Genomic DNA, 5,867 nt, shown 5'->3' on the forward strand with positions numbered 1-5,867 from the left:
AAGACATCTGGAGAGAGAGGGAGTTAGGAAGACATCTGGAGAGAGAGAGAGAGAGAGTTAGGAAGACATCTGGAGGGAGAGGGAGTTATGAAGACATCTGGAGGGAGAGAGAGAGGGAGTTAGGAAGACATCTGGAGGGAGAGGGAGTTATGAAGACATCTGGAGGGAGAGAGAGAGGGAGTTAGGAAGACATCTGGAGGGAGAGGGAGTTATGAAGACATCTGGAGAGAGAGAGAGGGAGTTAGGAAGACATCTGGAGAGAGAGAGAGGGAGTTAGGAAGACATCTGGAGAGAGAGGGAGTTATGAAGACATCTGGAGAGAGAGAGAGGGAGTTAGGAAGACATCTGGAGGGAGTTAGGAAGACATCTGGAGGGAGAGAGAGTTATGAAGACATCTGGAGGGAGAGAGAGTTAGGAAGACATCTGGAGGGAGAGAGAGGGAGTTAGGAAGACATCTGGAGGGAGAGGGAGTTATGAAGACATCTGGAGGGAGAGAGAGTTAGGAAGACATCTGGAGGGAGAGGGAGTTAGGAAGACATCTGGAGGGAGAGAGAGAGTTAGGAAGACATCTGGAGAGAGAGGGAGTTATGAAGACATCTGGAGGGAGAGAGAGAGGGAGTTAGGAAGACATCTGGAGGGAGAGAGAGGGAGTTAGGAAGACATCTGGAGAGAGAGAGAGGGAGTTATGAAGACATCTGGAGGGAGAGAGAGAGGGAGTTAGGAAGACATCTGGAGGGAGAGGGAGTTATGAAGACATCTGGAGAGAGAGAGAGGGAGTTAGGAAGACATCTGGAGGGAGAGAGAGAGGGAGTTAGGAAGACATCTGGAGAGAGAGGTAGTTATGAAGACATCTGGAGGGAGAGAGAGAGTTAGGAAGACATCTGGAGAGAGAGAGAGTTAGGAAGACATCTGGAGGGAGAGGGAGTTAGGAATACATCTGGAGAGAGAGGGAGTTAGGAAGACATCTGGAGAGAGAGGGAGTTAGGAATACATCTGGAGGGAGAGAGAGAGAGAGTTAGGAAGACATCTGGAGAGAGAGGGAGTTAGGAATACATCTGGAGGGAGAGAGAGAGAGAGTTAGGAAGACATCTGGAGAGAGAGGGAGTTATGAAGACATCTGGAGGGAGAGAGAGAGGGAGTTAGGAAGACATCTGGAGGGAGAGGGAGTTATGAAGACATCTGGAGAGAGAGAGAGGGAGTTAGGAATACATCTGGAGAGAGAGGGAGTTAGGAAGACATCTGGAGGGAGAGGGAGTTATGAAGACATCTGGAGAGAGAGGGAGTTATGAAGACATCTGGAGGGAGTTAGGAAGACATCTGGAGGGAGAGGGAGTTAGGAAGACATCTGGAGAGAGAGGGAGTTAGGAAGACATCTGGAGAGAGAGGGAGTTAGGAAGACATCTGGAGAGAGAGAGAGGGAGTTAGGAAGACATCTGGAGGGAGAGAGAGTTAGGAAGACATCTGGAGGGAGAGAGAGGGAGTTAGGAAGACATCTGGAGAGAGAGGGAGTTAGGAAGACATCTGGAGGGAGAGGGAGTTATGAAGACATCTGGAGGGAGAGAGAGTTAGGAAGACATCTGGAGGGAGAGAGAGAGGGAGTTAGGAAGACATCTGGAGGGAGAGGGAGTTAGGAAGACATCTGTAGGGAGAGAGAGAGAGAGTTAGGAAGACATCTGGAGAGAGAGGGAGTTAGGAAGACATCTGGAGAGAGAGGGAGTTAGGAAGACATCTGGAGAGAGAGGGAGTTAGGAAGACATCTGGAGAGAGAGGGAGTTAGGAAGACATCTGGAGGGAGAGAGAGTTAGGAAGACATCTGGAGGGAGAGGGAGTTAGGAAGACATCTGGAGGGAGAGAGAGTTAGGAAGACATCTGGAGGGAGAGGGAGTTAGGAAGACATCTGGAGGGAGAGGGAGTTAGGAAGACATCTGGAGAGAGAGGGAGTTATGAAGACATCTGGAGGGAGAGAGAGAGTTAGGAAGACATCTGGAGAGAGAGGGAGTTAGGAAGACATCTGGAGGGAGAGAGAGTTAGGAAGACAGCTGGAGAGAGAGAGAGAGGGAGTTAGGATGACATCTGGAGGGAGAGAGAGGGAGTTAGGAAGACATCTGGAGAGAGAGGGAGTTAGGAAGACATCTGGAGGGAGAGGGAGTTATGAAGACATCTGGAGAGAGAGAGAGGGAGTTAGGAAGACATCTGGAGGGAGTTAGGAAGACATCTGGAGAGAGAGGGAGTTAGGAACACATCTGGAGGGAGAGGGAGTTATGAAGACATCTGGAGGGAGAGAGAGAGTTAGGAAGACATCTGGAGGGAGAGAGAGAGAGAGTTAGGAAGACATCTGGAGGGAGAGGGAGTTAGGAAGACATCTGGAGAGAGAGGGAGTTAGGAATACATCTGGAGGGAGAGGGAGTTATGAAGACATCTGGAGGGAGAGAGAGTTAGGAAGACATCTGGAGGGAGAGAGAGAGTTAGGAAGACATCTGGAGGGAGAGAGAGGGAGTCAGGAAGACATCTGGAGAGAGAGAAAGAGGGAGTTAGGAAGACATCTGGAGAGAGAGAGAGAGGGAGTTAGGAAGACATCTGGAGGGAGAGGGAGTTATGAAGACATCTGGAGGGAGAGAGAGAGGGAGTTAGGAAGACATCTGGAGAGAGAGGGAGTTATGAAGACATCTGGAGGGAGAGGGAGTTAGGAAGACATCTGGAGGGAGAGGGAGTTATGAAGACATCTGGAGGGAGAGGGAGTTAGGAAGACATCTGGAGAGAGAGAGAGAGGGAGTTAGGAAGACATCTGGAGGGAGAGGGAGTTATGAAGACATCTGGAGGGAGGGAGAGAAAGAGGGAGTTAGGAAGACATCTGGAGAGAGAGGGAGTTATGAAGACATCTGGAGGGAGAGGGAGTTAGGAAGACATCTGGAGGGAGAGAAAGAGGGAGTTAGGAAGACATCTGGAGAGAGAGGGAGTTAGGAAGACATCTGGAGGGAGAGGGAGTTAGGAAGACATCTGGAGAGAGAGAGTTAGGAAGACATCTGGAGGGAGAGGGAGTTAGGAAGACATCTGGAGAGAGAGAGTTAGGAAGACATCTGGAGGGAGGGAGGGAGTTAGGAAGACATCTGGAGAGAGAGGGAGAGGGAGTTAGGAAGACATCTGGAGGGAGAGGGAGTTATGAAGACATCTGGAGGGAGAGAGAGAGGGAGTTAGGAAGACATCTGGAGAGAGAGAAAGAGGGAGTTAGGAAGACATCTGGAGAGAGAGAGAGAGGGAGTTAGGAAGACATCTGGAGGGAGAGGGAGTTATGAAGACATCTGGAGGGAGAGAGAGAGGGAGTTAGGAAGACATCTGGAGAGAGAGGGAGTTATGAAGACATCTGGAGGGAGAGGGAGTTAGGAAGACATCTGGAGGGAGAGGGAGTTATGAAGACATCTGGAGGGAGAGGGAGTTAGGAAGACATCTGGAGAGAGAGAGAGAGGGAGTTAGGAAGACATCTGGAGGGAGAGGGAGTTATGAAGACATCTGGAGGGAGGGAGAGAAAGAGGGAGTTAGGAAGACATCTGGAGAGAGAGGGAGTTATGAAGACATCTGGAGGGAGAGGGAGTTAGGAAGACATCTGGAGGGAGAGAAAGAGGGAGTTAGGAAGACATCTGGAGAGAGAGGGAGTTAGGAAGACATCTGGAGGGAGAGGGAGTTAGGAAGACATCTGGAGAGAGAGAGTTAGGAAGACATCTGGAGGGAGAGGGAGTTAGGAAGACATCTGGAGAGAGAGAGTTAGGAAGACATCTGGAGGGAGGGAGGGAGTTAGGAAGACATCTGGAGAGAGAGGGAGTTAGGAAGACATCTGGAGGGAGAGGGAGTTAGGAAGACATCTGGAGGGAGAGGGAGTTAGGAAGACAGCTGGAGGGAGAGAGAGAGGGAGTTAGGAAGACATCTGGAGAGAGAGAGAGGGAGTTAGGAAGACATCTGGAGAGAGAGGGAGTTATGAAGACATCTGGAGGGAGAGGGAGTTATGAAGACATCTGGAGGGAGAGGGAGTTATGAAGACATCTGGAGGGAGAGGGAGTTAGGAAGACATCTGGAGAGAGTTAGGAAGACATCTGGAGGGAGAGAGAGAGAGAGTTAGGAAGACATCTGGAGGGAGAGGGAGTTATGAAGACATCTGGAGGGAGAGGGAGTTAGGAAGACATCTGGAGAGAGAGAGGGAGTTAGGAATACATCTGGAGGGAGGGAGAGAGAGAGGGAGTTAGGAAGACATCTGGAGGGAGAGGGAGTTAGGAAGACATCTGGAGAGAGAGAGGGAGTTAGGAAGACATCTGGAGAGAGAGAGAGTTAGGAAGACATCTGGAGGGAGAGGGAGTTATGAAGACATCTGGAGGGAGAGAGAGTTATGAAGACATCTGGAGGGAGGGAGAGAGAGAGGGAGTTAGGAATACATCTGGAGGGAGAGGGAGTTATGAAGACATCTGGAGGGAGAGAGAGTTATGAAGACATCTGGAGGGAGGGAGAGAGAGAGGGAGTTAGGAATACATCTGGAGGGAGAGGGAGTTATGAAGACATCTGGAAGAGTCTTTTTTTTTAATGCTCCTCCTTGGGATGAGTTGTGGTTTATGATTATGCTGCTGAAACACAATGATGATGAATGATTATCATTGACTATCACTGATGTAAAACTTTTTATGGTTATTATGGAGATAGAATGACAATATAAGACTATTTAGCATGACCGACAAATGCCTAATAAGTATTTCAACAATGAGTGAATTTTGAAATATTCTTGCTCATGTTGTGTAAACAACGTGAAGAGAAAGAGCGAGAGAGAGCCACACTCATCGTCTCCTCAATTAAGAAAAATACCAGCTCTATTCTGATGGCTGCTGGGTATAATAACAATACCAGCTCTATACTGATGGCTGCTGGGTATAATAACAATACCAGCTCTATTCTGATGGATGCTGGGTACAATAACAATACCAGCTCTATACTGATGGCTGCTGGGTATAATAACAATACCAGCTCTATACTGATGGCTGCTGGGCATAATAACAATACCAGCTCTATTCTGATGGCTCCTGGGTATAATAACAATACCAGCTCTATTCTGATGGCTCCTGGGTATAATAACAATACCAGCTCTATTCTGATGGCTGCTGGGTATAATAAAATACCAGCTCTATACTGATGGCTGCTGGGTATAATAACAATACCAGCTCTATTCTGATGGCTGCTGGGTATAATAACAATACCAGCTCTATTCTGATGGCTGCTGGGTACAATAACAATATCAGCTCTATTCTGATGGCTGCTGGGTACAATAAAAATACCAGCTCTATTCTGATGGCTGCTGGGTATAATAACAATACCAGCTCTATACTGATGGCTGCTGGGTATAATAACAATACCAGCTCTATTCTGATGGCTGCTGGGTATAATAACAATACCAGCTCTATCCTGATGGCTGCTGGGTATAATAACAATACCAGCTCTATACTGATGGCTGCTGGGTACAATAACAATACCAGCTCTATTCTGATGGCTGCTGGGTATAATAACAATACCAGCTCTATTCTGATGGCTGCTGGGCATAATAACAATACCAGCTCTATTCTGATGGCTGCTGGGTATAATAACAATACCAGCTCTATTCTGATGGCTGCTGGGTATAATAACAATACCAGCTCTATTCTGATGGCTGCTGGGTATAATAACAATACCAGCTCTATACTGATGGCTGCTGGGTATAATAACAATACCAGCTCTATTCTGATGGATGCTGGGTACAATAACAATACCAGCTCTATACTGATGGCTGCTGGGCATAATAACAATACCAGCTCTATACTGATGGCTGCTGGGCATAATAACAATACCAGCTCTATTCT

Source organism: Salmo salar, chromosome ssa24 (genome assembly GCF_905237065.1).
Source record: "Salmo salar chromosome ssa24, Ssal_v3.1, whole genome shotgun sequence".
Lineage (NCBI taxonomy): Eukaryota > Metazoa > Chordata > Actinopteri > Salmoniformes > Salmonidae > Salmo > Salmo salar.